The sequence below is a fragment of the Dipteris shenzhenensis genome, chromosome 10 (assembly GCF_047967505.1).
Source record: "Dipteris shenzhenensis isolate YYH24624 ecotype China chromosome 10, Dip_SZ_1.0, whole genome shotgun sequence".
NCBI lineage: Eukaryota > Viridiplantae > Streptophyta > Polypodiopsida > Gleicheniales > Dipteridaceae > Dipteris > Dipteris shenzhenensis.
The window spans coordinates 41,103,958-41,118,633 of NC_141605.1; positions in this window are offsets into that span (position 1 = coordinate 41,103,958).

Here is a 14,676-nt window from a genome sequence, read left to right on the forward strand (position 1 = left end):
TACCTTGGCAACTCTTATATATGGATACCCAAGCCTCGCCAGAGCAATCAACAACCCATCCATGCTTGCACTAAGCCTAAATGTACACCGTCTCCATTGCAAAAGCAAGAGCGGAGCCCCAAATTTATCAATACAAAAGCATTGAACCTACTCTGCAAAGATGCCAAGAACAATGAGAACCTGCTTGTTGCAAGGACAACAAAAAGCACCTATGCACGAGGACCATATGCAAAGGACTTCATCTATCTCCTATTGGGTAGTTACACAAGAACCTATCGCAAAAAAGAGACAGTAACACAAGAACCTGCTCGACCATGAGTCTATCAAAAGGCAGGTCAATTTATTACATCATCTTCAAAGCAACTGGCAGTAACACAAGAACCTATCTTGAAAAAATAGATAGTCACACAAGAACCTTCCTTAGTAAGAAATTTGGCATCAAGCTTTGTGACAACTACATGTCACACCAACCATGTGACATAATGGAAGTCACACAAGAACCTTCCAATGAGAATAATGAATTATTTTCACTAGAAACTTTCTCAGAAGCAACTTGGGCTCCGCAAAAGCATAAGATCTTTAACACACTATAGCCTTATTCACATTTTCTCCAAAGGACATACATCACTTTATTATGGTGAGACAATGGAAGTTGAATAGGCTCGAGAATGTAATTGAAAAAGGCACCAGAAGGATGGGATCAGGAAGGGCTACTACAAGCTCAAGGATCTTACAATGCCAATGTGGATCCCAAAGCATCATCAACATGGAAGCCCATCTTCTCGTGCTTGTATCATGGCCACCCTTCTAGAGCCACAAAAACAAGAGGAGAGATCTAAAAGGTTTGAGTCTACAACACCAACAACAAAGCATTCACCGAGTAGTAGCTAACAAGAACCTACTCCTAAAAAGGGAGCAGTAACGGGGCAGTAACACAAGAACCTACTGCAAGCTCCACAAAGGACAAGACAATGCTAGTCAAGGACTTCATCAATTTTCCCCAAACCCACTCCTTCAGAATGACACTCAGTCCACTCCATAGCAGTAGACCCACAAGAACCTACTCATAAAAATGGAGTAGATCCACAAAAACATAAGATCTTCAACACACTATAGCCTTATTCACATTTTCTCCAAAGGACATACATCACTTTATTATGGTGAGAAAATGGAAGTTGAATAGGCTCGAGGATGTAATTAAAAAAGGCACCAGAAGGATGGGATCAAGAAGGGCTACTACAAGCTCAAGGATCTTACAATGCCAATGTGGATCCCAAACCATCATCAACATGGAAGCCCACCTTCTCATGCTTATATCATGGCCACCCTTCTAGAGCCACAAAAACAAGAGGAGAGATCTAAAACATTTGAGTCTACAACACCAACAACAAAGCATTCACCAGGTAGTAGCTACACAAGAACCTACTCCTAAAAAGGGAGCAGTAACACAAGAACCTACTACAAGCTATGAAGATAGTGGGAGAGAAGGAAGGAGTCTCACTTGGAGCTTTCTCACATACACAATGGGGGAATACACACAAAGGTGGAGGCTGAAAATAGTTTTCCTCTTCTTAGTTTGTAAGCCAAAAGAACTCTAGTACAAAGAAATAGAAGAACCCTATATGTGGATCTCAACCAAACTCAGCTAACTAAGGTGGCATACTAACTGAGCCATGAACTAGACTACATAAGGATAGCTGTCATCCAGCTATTACTCATGGGCGGTGTACCAACCGCATCTACAACTAACAAGTCGGTGACATAAATTCTGTTTGTTTGAAGAAATGGTTGACACTGGCTTCTTAAAAACTGAGCAAGCAATCTACAATGTTCATGGATTACAAGGAAAATATCAACAAGAAGCTCGCTCCATCTATCACCGCCGCCATCTTTACCATACTCATTGGGTAAAGAAAATTGCATCACAACATCATCTACAGACCCAATCATAACCCAAGGATGGGTAATCAAATTTGTCTAGGTGAGTTGTTAACCTTGTGGCAACAAGGTCTAGAAGTGTAGTTCAGGACAACAACTATGAGAGCATTGTGTGTGTAGAGTAGCGGCAAAGCTCCGCTTGTAATATTTTGAGCCTGAAAGATGATATGATAAATCTTAAAGGATGAGGATAGCCAAAATCCTCTCTAGAAAAGATCCAATCATATTTGCAAAATCAAGATCTAGAGAGAGAAATACTAAATATAGTGAGAGAAAGACTAAAAGCCTACACTTTCGGAGGTCCCTCCACTTTGTGTAGAGACCCAAAAAGTCCCTCCACTTTGTGTAGAGACCCAAAAGAAGGTCTCTCCACTTTGTGCAGAGACCCAAAAGGTCCCTCCACTTTGTGTAAAGACCCAAAAAGTCCCCCCACTTTGTGTAGAGAACCAAAAGGTCCCCCCCAAAAGTGGAGGGACTCCTGTCCAAAAGGTCTCCTACAAAAGAGGACCCACCATGGAGGTACCTATAGATTCTGTAGAGACTAACATGCATAAATATCTCTCAATGAAATGAAGCTCCCACACTTTGGGGTTTAGTGTTCAAGCTCACTATTGTGTTCATGCGATTGCATCCATGCTCTCTTACACTATCGTGTTCCCTTACCCTTGCACTCTTGACCCTTGTACTCCCTCCTCCTCCTCCTTCCTTCCTCTTCCTCCCTCCTCCTCCTCCTCGCTCATCCTTCTCCTCCTCCTCCTCCTCATTCCTCCTTCCTCCTCCTCCTCCTCCTCCTCCTCCCTCCTCCTTCTCCTCCTCCTCCCTCCCTCCTCCTCAACCCTTACCCCTCAAATCCGCAAAGGAGACTAGCTCTCCACTCCTCAACCTTGGACTCCTCCTAAACCCTGCAACCCCCTCTGAACCCTGGACCTCCTAGTTGGATGGTCTTTACATCAGATGGATGTAAAGAATGCCTTCTTGCATGGTGATTTGCAAGAAGAGGTCTTTATGGAGCAGCCACCAGGTCATGTTCATGCTGTTCATCCTGAGTTTGTTTGCAGACTGAAGAAAGCCTTGTATGGCTTGAAGCAAGCATCTAGAGCATGGTCTGACAAGATAGGAGAGTATCTTGTCACTATTGGCTTTCAGATTTCCAAGGTAGATTTCTCACTTTATGTGAGAAAAATAGAGAAAGGTATAATGCTGCTTGTCATTTATGTTGATGATTTGATCATCACAGGTGATAGTGATGAAGATATCCTTCATGTGAAAATGCTATTGAAGTAGAAGTTTGAGATGAAGGATTTGGGAGAGCTGCATTATTCTTGGGCATTGAGGTGATTAGATCACCAAGTGGGATACGGCTCTTGTAGAGGCAGTATGGATTGGACGTGCTATCCAAATATGGGATGATAGGCTATAAGCCTATTTCAGTTCCTTTGGAGTAGAATGTGAAGCTGAGCGCAGATGCAGGTGAGCTTCTGGAAGACCCTACTATGTATAGGCGCATAGTAGGAAGTTTGATTTATATGACTATTACCAGGCCAGATTTGAGCTATCCTGTTGGATTGGTAAGTCAATTTATGCAGGCTCCAAGGAAACCGCATTTGGATGCGGCTAGATGCATACTCAGGTATGTGAAGTCCACATTGCACTATGGACTATTTTATGAGACTGGGGTTCAGATACAGTTGCATGGATACACTGATGCTGATTGAGCTGGTAGTATTTTTGATAGATGATCTATCAGTTTATATGTGTTTTCTTTTGGGAGTGCTGCACTCACTTGGAGCAGCAAGAAACAGCCTATAGTTGCCTTGTCAAGCATAGAGGCTGAGTACAGGGGTGCAGCGATGGCTGCATGTGAGGTAGCTTGGTTGCATAAGCTACTTTATGATATGCATCAGTCTACAGATGGGCCAGTTGTCATTTATTGTGACAACATGAGCAGTATACACTTGGCAAATAACCCAGTCTATCATGCTAGAACAAAGAACATTGAGGTGCATTATCACTATGTGCGGGAGAAGGTTTTACTAGGTCTTATTGATCTAGTTTATGTCAGCACAGAGGATCAGGTAGTTGACATATTGACGAAGGCATTGGGCGCAATGAAGCTGCACAAGTTCAGAGACCTGCTTGGTGTGCAGGAATTGGGATTGAGCTCGAGGGGGAGTGTTGAGATATCGAGCTCCACTCGTGATATGCCAGGGTATCTATCTGTTGATTTGGATTGAAGTTGAGGTTGGGCAAATGGTCGTTTGTGGTGAGGGACACCTCCAAGATGATTGCTAAGGTTTCACTGTATCTTGCACTTTCCTTGAGTGTTTTGTCATAACTGCTTTGCATAATTGATGCATGTCTATCCAAGGCTTTGATGAGTGTTTGTCCATTTGATTTTAGAGTTTCTGTTGATTAATGGCCAATTGCGAGGAGCATCTACATTATCTGGATCATGATGATTGGCATCCCACCAGTAGCGATGGAGCACTGCATCAAATGTGGGATGCATGCGAAAGGAAGATGGAGCCTGCATGTATTCAAGGAGGCACTTTTCATTGAGCAGCTTTGGTCTACACCAAGCAGGCTGTGGCTCCAATTTCATGCTAATGTCTGGAGTGATTTGTGCTTGGCAGATACTCATTGAAATTCCGAAGAGGTCCCATCCTCCTCTTGACTGTATGTTTGGGTATTGCCTCCAAAAATTACCAATGGGATTACCGGGCATGGGAATCCTATCTGTATCTTGTTGCAACTCCCTTGTGGGTGTGCGAATTGGATTATCCAATTCTTGAAGCTCATTGATGAAATCATTAGTGGTGTCTTCCATTGAAAACTGAAGGGCGATTGGAGGAACATGTGGTCTTGGAGGAGAGGAAGAGGTTATAGGGGAAAAGCTTGAGGTCAAAGCAAGTAGTGAATTTGAGAAGGTAGAAGTAGGGATGTTGGTAGAAAGTGGAGGGAGAGCAAGGCAAATTGATTTAGCAACTTGATAATCCTCAAGGGATGGATTGTCAAGTGTTGGAAAAAAGTTAGGTGTAATTGGGTGATAGGAGTAAGATTCTTGGATTAGGCGATAGTGTTGAGAGGCATGGGCAAAGAGGCATGGCAAGGAATATGGATTAGCATGGATTTCTGGAAAGGTATGGAGAATAGTACTGGAGTTAGGTAGGGATGTGAGTAGATCAGAATAGAGAGTGGCAAGATAGGGGAGATTAGATTGAAGGTAGACCACATATTCCTCTGGCAAATCCCTGTCACTTCTAGTAGGCATTGACAACTTTAATTTTGGATTCTTCTGGGAGTAGTATCCCATGGAAGTTGCTGGTGATTATTGTAGTAAAGGTAGGAGTCCGGCTACTACCCGAAGAGGGGGGTTTCCCATCAAGTATTCATATAGTAGTATTGCATCAGCCTTTAACCTTATGAGATTTGCATGCACTGAGAGACAGAACACATTCCTCTCATCTTCATCCTCATGGTAGCATAGATCTCGGAGAGTCTTTGTGCTTACTGGTCTGGTTCAATCAAGACCAAATACGACAACAAGCTCTTGGTATAATGTAGTGATGCCTTGTAGTAGAAGATCTTACACTGACCCCTCCGCATCATCCATCAGCTTGACCTAGTAGTTGAATTTCCAACTTGGAAATTATTGCCTTTTGATTTTGCCACTCCATACACTTGTCTTTATACTTACGCAATGTGGAGGCGTATGCAAGCTTTAGACTTTTGAATTGTTGAGCCGCTTTTGGATTGATCTCATTAAGCAAGGGGAGTTAGAGTATCTCTTGCTCGAGCATCCAGTTCTACTTTGGTGTGCACAAGTATCTTACTTGATGCCATGCATTCCTTCTCTAGTGCTTGAATTTGAAGTTTATCTTCTCTGAGGTTGTTCTACAACTTATTGTTTGTGTCTAATGTGGCATGGAGCTGATCCTCTTCAAGTAGTAATCTTTCATTTAAGTGCACAAATTCCTTCTTGATATCATCACGTGGCATATGGGAAAGGGATAACTCGGCCTTTTCCTTTTGGTTCAAGGCATCAAATAACTATAGGTGTTTTTCTTGGAGAGAAACTGTGTCTTGTAGGGCATCCTTTCTACTTTCTACTAGAGCATTTTATGCAAGGAGCTATTGCTGCATTTGTTCTGCCATGCTTTCCTTGAGCTTCATAATTTCAATCTCGATACTTTGCAACTTGGATTGGAATGATGGGAGCATCTGTCTTTCTATTTCTCTTTCCTGCTCATCTGACGCCATGGTAGCAAATAATTGAGACCATTGTTGTAAAACTGTTGGCTGTGATGTTGTATGATCTAGAATGTGCTATGGCCTTACTTGTATTGGACATACAGTTGACTCCCATGTGCCCATGTGGAAATTTGATCTATTTCTTGAACAACAGTCTATTGTATGGTGCCACTAGGGACATTTGGGGGTTGTGACTTTAGATTCATGGAGTCGTCAACATTGGTGACTTGTGATTACTAGAGAGGTATGCTATTTGGCTCTCTTGCAAAGTCATTATGTGGAATGGTATCCTCTTGAATTTCCATGCTCGAGTCCTTCTGTTGTGGGAGCAAGACTGAACTGAGTTGTAGTATCTTTGTCAGAGTTCCACATTATCATTCTTTGGAGTCTGTTCGAATTGTTGCCCTTCCATGCTATCCGCATTGAGAGTAGGTGGAGGGTCTAATTCCCATTTTGGTGATAATATCAATGTTTCAAAGTCCTCTATATCTTGTGTTGAGAGGGGTGTAGAGTCATCCTCTTACTCTATTACAAACCCAATTATTAAGGCCAATAGATGGGCAATGTAGCTTTTGCCATTATGTATAGTGGATACATAATTGGTTAGTTGCAAGGATATGTGTTGAGCCCTGTCTTGTAGTTTTGCTCTACCAAGGAGTGTAAGAGTCTTTACTAAGATATAGTTTTTTCCCACTCCTATATGATTGAAAATGCCAGCCAAAAACTTAGCTACCTCTTTGCATATGGGATCCTGAATCATATCATGGCCTATTCCCCTGCTTTGTGACTTTGTGTTAGGTGGGAATAAATCCTGAATTTTAGAGAATCGTGCATGCAAATGTTTCTTTGAATATTCTTCTTGTGCCTTTGGAAATGAGAAAGCCTCATGCATAGTGGATCTACTGAGGTAGATCTGTAAGGGCTTTTCTTTATATGTTACTATGCGATACTTATCTTTCTCCAACTCTCTACTTTTATATGATGTTATAAATTGACAAATGTATTTTGTCAGAGCAGGTGTTGGTAAGAAGGATTTAAGCTTCTCAAAAAGACTACCGAGTCTCTTTGACTGCAAGAAGTTGTAAGCATCGGCTGACATGGCGAATGTTAAGACTCGTGGCCATACAAGCTATATTGTTCCATCTGTTGCTAGCTCTTTGTTGGCCTAGTCCTCAAGGTGTTCTGCACTTGCATCCTGCATAGTCAATCGCTCTGGCTCAATTTCTCCTACCTCTAGTATTCCTTGGTTCTGTGGCATTTCTTCTTGGCATGTTGCATTTATTCGTTCATCAATATCACTGTCCAAAACCACTAGCCGTGGTCGTTTTGGTGCTAACCTCTGGGTTGGTGATTCTAGACCATGTCCTTCTTTAGGTTGGTGATTTGAGGAGGGCTATTGAGGTTGAGGCTTGGGCCATTTGGCATGGTGTCACTTTGTTGATGGCATTGTAGGCCTTTTTCCCATCTTATTGGACTATCTTCACCCTGGCGTTGCACACATGAATCAGGTCCCAATTTGACAGTGCCAATATAGTGCCATGTGCTAAGGATGCATGTTTCTTTTATGAGTGGCTAATGCATTTTACTCTTTTTGTGATGAGGGTGTCATGTGTGCAGATCAAAACAACTATCTCTTGGGGCTTTTAATTGTGCAATTTATTCGTGGTACTCGAAATGTGTGAGTGCGCTATGCATGACTAGTGAGGTGGTCATTCCTCTTATATGCCTAATTTGCTAAGGGAATCATAGGGCAGCTAGGACTCAATCATCACCTCTGAGCCCTAGGTTGAACGCGATTGAAACTACCTATATGTATGAAGGCATACATATACTCATGGAACGATCTAGTCCTAACTATGGAAGACTTGGGGCCCCTAAAGCTTCATTATTGTCGGGGATGGCTTGCATGTTGATGTAGTAGCACTTGAGTCCCGTTTATTGTTGTTGTGAACTGGACTCCATCTAGTGTTTCTAGCAGCACAGCTCCGATGGGATTCATTTTTTTAACTCTATAAGGTCCTCGACCTAGAAATATGAGCTTGCCCTTATGGACTTTGGTATTGTACAACAAAACCAAGTCACCTTCCTTGATGTCTTTGTCTTTGAGGTTTCTATCAAACCATGCCTTCCTTCTTTGTTTTTCTATTGTCATGGCATGGTAGGCAACTAATCTGGTCTCTGTATGCTTCTCTAATTGGTAGAGTCTTTCTTTCAGCGATGCATGATCTCCCATACATTCTTGTACTGCTATGCGTAGACTAGGTACCATAAATTCCAGTGGGACCACAACTTTAAGGCCATACACCAATTGAAAAGGTGAATTTCCTATACTGACCTTGAGTGTGGTTCTCTATGCCCATAAGGTTGCATTCAGTTTCTCTGCCCAATCAGAATGCTTTGGTTCTACTACCTTGGTGAGGACAATACATAAAATTTTGTTGGTGGATTCAGCTTGTCCATTCCCTTGGGGTAGTAAGGTGTGCTCTTTCTATGGATCACCATAAAGCCAAACAAGAGTTCTTGGATAACCTCTCATTAACAAAATGTGTGCCTCTATCTGACACAATTTCAATGGGACATCCAAATCGGGTGATCACATTCTTGTACAAAAACCTTGCTATGCACCTAGCATCTACCTTTCTGATGGCTTTAGCTTCAGCCCACTTAGTAAAGTAATCAACGGCCACAATGATGTAGCGTGCATGTGTTCCTTTTGCTGTTGGATGGATGGGACCCACAAAATCAATCCCCCATTTTTCAAAGGGTTTTTGTGCAATGACTGTTGTTAGGGGATTGAAGTCTTTTTGTTGTGGTTTAATAGTTCGTTGGCATACATCACAGCTTTTGACATATTCATAGGCATCTAACCAGAGTGTTGGCCACCACTATCCTACGAGAAGGACTTTCCTTGCTGTTGCTTCCCCTTGGAAATGTCCACTTGCAATGCCTTCATCTGCTTCACTGAGGATTGGCATGATCTCATGTGGCATCGCACATCTCCTTAAAACCTGGTCCTTGCCCATCTTGTATAGTTGTCCTGCAATGAGTTGATAGGGTGCAGCTTTTAGAATTAGTTTCCTAGCATCCACTACTTTCATTTCAGAAGGTGGTCATCCTGCCATTAAGTACCCAATGATGTCTGTACACCAATTAGGTACAGCATCTATTTGAAATAATGCGGCATCTGGTAGGTCGTCTTCTATTCCTTCCAGCTCTTCTCCTATCCTCAATTGTGACATGTGATCTCAGCAATGAAATGTTGAGCTCCTTTTCTTACCACGATTTTGAAATTGAATTCTTGTAGCAGTAGAAGCCATCGAGTGATCCGGCCTGTGGTACATAACCGATATAATAAGGCTTGATGATTTGTGTAGAAGATAAAGTTAGTAGCCAATAGGTAGTGTCAAAATTTCTTCATGCTGTAGATCATTGCCAAGGCTTCTCTTTTTGTTGTGGTGTAATTCACCTCCGCATCATTTAGCTGTCTGCTTGTAAAGTATACTGGGTAGTCTTTGTTGTGTTTGCCAGGTTGACATAACACACTCCCTATTGCATAATTGGAACCATCAATATGTACATGAAAGTCTATGTCCCAATTTGGTGCCATTAGAACAGGGGCTGTGATCAATGTCCACTTGAGGGTTTCGAATGCTTGTTTGCATTCGTCTGTCCAGATGAAGTTGACTAGGAGCTTGTATAGGGGCCTTGCAATCATGGCATACCTTAGTATGAGTCTTCTATATTATCCAGCATGTCCCATGAAGACTTGAATTCCCTTGGCATTTAGCAGGGGGGGAAGTTCTATGATGATCTTTATTTTGTCCATGTCAGTTGCAATCCCATGTCGAGAGACTATGTGTCCCAAGACTACTCCGTGTGTGACCAAGAATTTGCATTTTAGAGGATTCAAAGAGATTCCATACTCCCTGCATTTTTTAAGCACTTCTTCAAGGCATTTCAAGTGAGTGTACACACAAGTTGTCGAGGAAGACTTGTAGGAACTTGTTGAGAAATTCCTTGAAGGCAGTGTACATTACCCTTTGACAAGTAGATGGGGCATTGCATAAGCCAAATGGCATGACTCTGTATGCAAAAATGCCCCATTCTATGGAAAACGCTATCTTTGCCTAATCTTGAGGTGCAATTTGTACTTGGTTGTACCCATTGAACCCATCCAAGAAGCTATACACTTTAAATTGTGCTACCCTTTCTTAAACTGTTTCAATCAATGGTAGGGGATAATGATCTCTAATTGTTGCTACATTGACGTTCTTGAGATTCACACATATTTTGAGCTTCCTGTTTTTCTTAGGAACAATCACATTTGGTGACACCCAATCGGTACGCTCGATCTCATAAATGAAACTAGCATCTAGTAATTTTTCTAGTTCTTCATAGACATGGGTGCCATACTTGGGATTTGTGCTGTAAGGTATACATACCTTTGGTTTGGATCCTTCCCTTATTGGTATGGTATGTACTACAACTTTTGGGGAAATCCCTTTCATTTCTTTATAGGACCAAGCCATGTAATCTCTATATTCCATTAGCAATGCTTTCAATTCTTTTTCTTCTTCTAGAGTTAGCTATTCACCGATGTACACATGCTTTTCTTCTTCACCATCCAAGGCAAGATTCAGTTTCTATCTTGGCTGGTCCTTCATAAATTGGGGTATCCTCAATATTCTTTGTTTCTTTGAGCTCTCAGTCCCTGACTAGCTTAGGCATTGCTATTGTTGCTTCTCCTCTAGTGTAGTTTTTGAAGTAATCAAGAACTTCCCTTAGGCCTTCATGGCACTTTGAGGTGCTTGCTTGTTTGCTAGCTCCACTAGAAGATATTTGGTCCAATTCACCTATGTTCCCTTGTTGTTCTTTTTTGTTACTACTCACCATTTCACTCTTCATTCTCACACTGGGTTTGAACTTTCTAAGCTTTTTGCTTTGTGAGACCAGTGTTGGATTTTCAATAGGAGTCGCACTCCCAAGGAGTGGCTCTTTGGCCATACAAACACCTTCAAGCCCTTTAGGATCCCATTTAAAATTTGGGGACCCAGGTGCTTTTGTGGGCTTAGTTAAGTACAATTCTACCACTCTGGTCTGCATTCTTTCGAATTCGTTGGAGTGCTCTATCTTGGCCTTTTGGCGTTGTACACTCTCCTTTTTCCTGGATCGATTGCTATTGGATTGTGCTGGAGGCTCAATCTTGGGGTATTAGTGGCCATGAGTGCCTGTAGGATTGCCAAGTCATTGTCAAATACTTGGCCTCCCAAGGTTGCATTATTAGCTTTTGTTTCTAGAACCCACTCTACGTCAGCACCGTAGCCTTCTATTATGGACTCTTTAAGGTCATTGTCCCATTCGATGCCTGTCATGAAGACTGGCATTTCCACTACTTCTGATTCATCATCCCAAATTGGTGCTTCTAGTTGTATCATTTGGGCATCCACATCTAGCAACATTAGATGTGTTGTTTTACAATTTTTTATTGTAGCCAACGTCTGTATCCAATTATTGATGTCACTGTTTGTATCCTGTTCTATGGGCTTTTGTGCATTGGTAGGTACAGGGGATTCATGACTGGTGGCTGTAGTGGAGGAAGTGTCTTCAACATTTCTAGGAATAGTAGGTTTGATTTCCCCTGTTCCCAAATTTATCTTGACAGCGGTTTCTCTATTTTGTCCTATCGGTGCCCCAATCATGGAGTACCGACACCTCCCGAAGCCATGGTCTTCCCAACAATATTTGGTATGCTGTGGCACCCTTGGGAAGATCCAAGATAGTAAACTGGAGCGTGAATCTTACTCCAACAATTTTTGTTGACACATTGTCAACAATACCCAATGGCTTCATTTTCGTGTGGTCAGCTAGGCGGATGTTAAATGTGGCCTTCTGCATTGGAGATAGTCCCCATTCTTCATATAGCTCTCTTGCCAGAATGTTTACTCTGGCTCCATCGTCCACTATTGCCAGGTATTGACCATAAGCTTTATGCTCTAGCGGGATGGTTACATTTTTTATGTCATCCCTAGCACCAAATTTTACTGAAATTACCTTTTCCTCTTCTTCAGGTGGGGGGAAGTATTGTGAAGATTCTATCCATCCCTTGAAGATCTCCCACATTGTAGGAAAATTTCTTAGTAAAGTCCCAATTGGCATTGTGACAGGGCAGCTTATCAAGCTTGCTAGTGTGGTGCCAGCCAATTGGGGATGTTTTGCATGTTGCTCTATTACCCATTGGAAGTTGTTGGAATCGATCATTATGTTAATGCTAGGTGTTGATGGTGCTCTAACCTCTATTGCTACCAACCTGTCTGCCTCAAATTTTTCTTGCTCTTGTTGTACCCATTGCGGTAATGTGCCTTTTCAGTTTCAGCATTGGGGTATGCTTCCATGGCTCCTCCTTGGGTGGCACTTTCCATGGATGTGCTAAGCATGGTCTCACTTTGTTGTGGGATGGGCATGGCTTGTTTTGCCAGTGGGCTCTTTGCTTTGTGAGCGAAAAGGAGTTTTTGCCGTGCCGCTTCTTTCTGTTGTCTTGTTATGATCAAGACTGGTTGTGATGCCACATTGTGATTTTCCACACTTATCATCCCTAAGGGTACATCAGGTTTTACTTCCGTGGTTGGTTGATGCTTTGTTCTTAGTGGGGAATCCATGCAAGCATGCCCAACTTTGCATTCCCAGCACACAGGTTGGAATGTAATCGGGTTACCCTTGTGTGGGTATTCTTCTATGCGGTGGTTTTCTCCACAACCAAAACACTTGATGGGTGTTCGATATGTCGTGGGTCTTACTTGATTAGCATATACCGGGATGAGTCCTTTGGCATCATCCATGTTCGGTTTCATAGTCATAGTGACGTTCCAGCTCTTCAGGTTGGAGTTGTTGCATCAGAACTACTGGAGCAAGATTCAGAGCCCGTGGATATTGCAGAGGATTGGGATTCCTCATTAGTTGAGGCACTTGTGTTCTCACTAGGAGTGGGTTGAGACATGGCACTTATGCATCAGGTGCCAGTGCCGGTCGTCTATACACTGGGATTGGTGGCTATTGGTATTGTTGTGGCCGAGGTTGTGCTACCCTCATATTGTAGAAACAAGTATTTACATCATGCCTTGCAACATTGCAAATGGGACACCATAAATGTGGGGGCTGAGCCACTTTTGGTGGGTTTAGTCTGTTCCTTAAGATTGGGTATTCATTGGCTATATGGTTGGCCCTACAATGTGGGCACCAAACATTTTCTCTCCATGGGTACTGTGGTTGGCTGAGAGACATGCAGCTTTTGCTCGATAGCCTGCATCATTTCATCTTTTGCTCTTAAGGCCATGGCTTCCACTTTGTCCTCGGTGGTGCGATCTTCGTTGGAAGTGCTTCCCTTGTTTGAAGATTTCTTATCGTGTTGACTTGATTTATAGCCATCACTGTCGCTATCAGAATTTGTCATGCTGTCCTCGATGTCAATTGCAGCTTCATGAGCATCGCTGAAATGTGCATAGCTGCTGCTGAGGTGGAGGTGGAGGTGGAGGTGGAGGGGGGGGGAAGGTAGAGATGGACATGGGGGGTGGGGGAGGGGGTTGGTGGGGGTGGAGGGGGGGGAGGAGATGGGGGGTGGATATGAAGTTCCAATGTGTACATGTGTACATGTGACTAAATATGTCAAACCTTGATTAAATGTGTACATGTGTGACCTTGATCCATTCTCTATGAGGATATAGGAACTACTAGGTTAACTTGTAGCTACATCTTGTTTCCAAAATGATACATAGAATAAGAAGTTACAAACCATCTCACATAAATACCCAATCTAAAAGGAGGGAATAATTACCCCTTCTTCCTAGACCCCCCCCCTTGCTTCACAAGGAGAATCATTTGCAAATGCTTGTCTAAAACCATTTCCAAGAAGCCATAGGCCTCATGGATTGAGCTCCTATCTTATGCATTAGGCAGGCAGGTTACACGATTGTTTTATAGTTTGTGTGCATAGGTTAGAGAGAGAGAGAGAGAGCAAAAGAAGGCACCCAGTTGATTAAGGTAAGATGAATACTCTCATTCCTCACCCCTACCTTTTTTTAAGTTCAAAGTTTGGGAACCTAGACAGAAAGCATGGAGATATGAGTCGCTTACATGTGGGTATAAACACAAAGTTGCATATGATTCATGGAAAGAAGAAAGACTATTACGAAAAGCATGGGTACTTAAAGTATCCCCAAATGATGGAGCAAGTGCTTTTGTGGCGAGTTTCTTATTTAGGGGTATGATTGCTTCCTTTGAAAGAACAAGGTTGAGCAACATTATAGGACATCAATGATTAAAGGAATGACTTTGGCCAAGTTTTTGAAAGGTCACTTCTAAAGAAGAATGTTGTTAGGACTTTGGATTTTAAAGTGACGTAGACATAAACCATGTATTTGAAAGGTCACTTCTAAAGAAGACAGAACTTTGGATTTTAAAGTCAAGTAGACATAAACCAAAGTATGAAGGGCT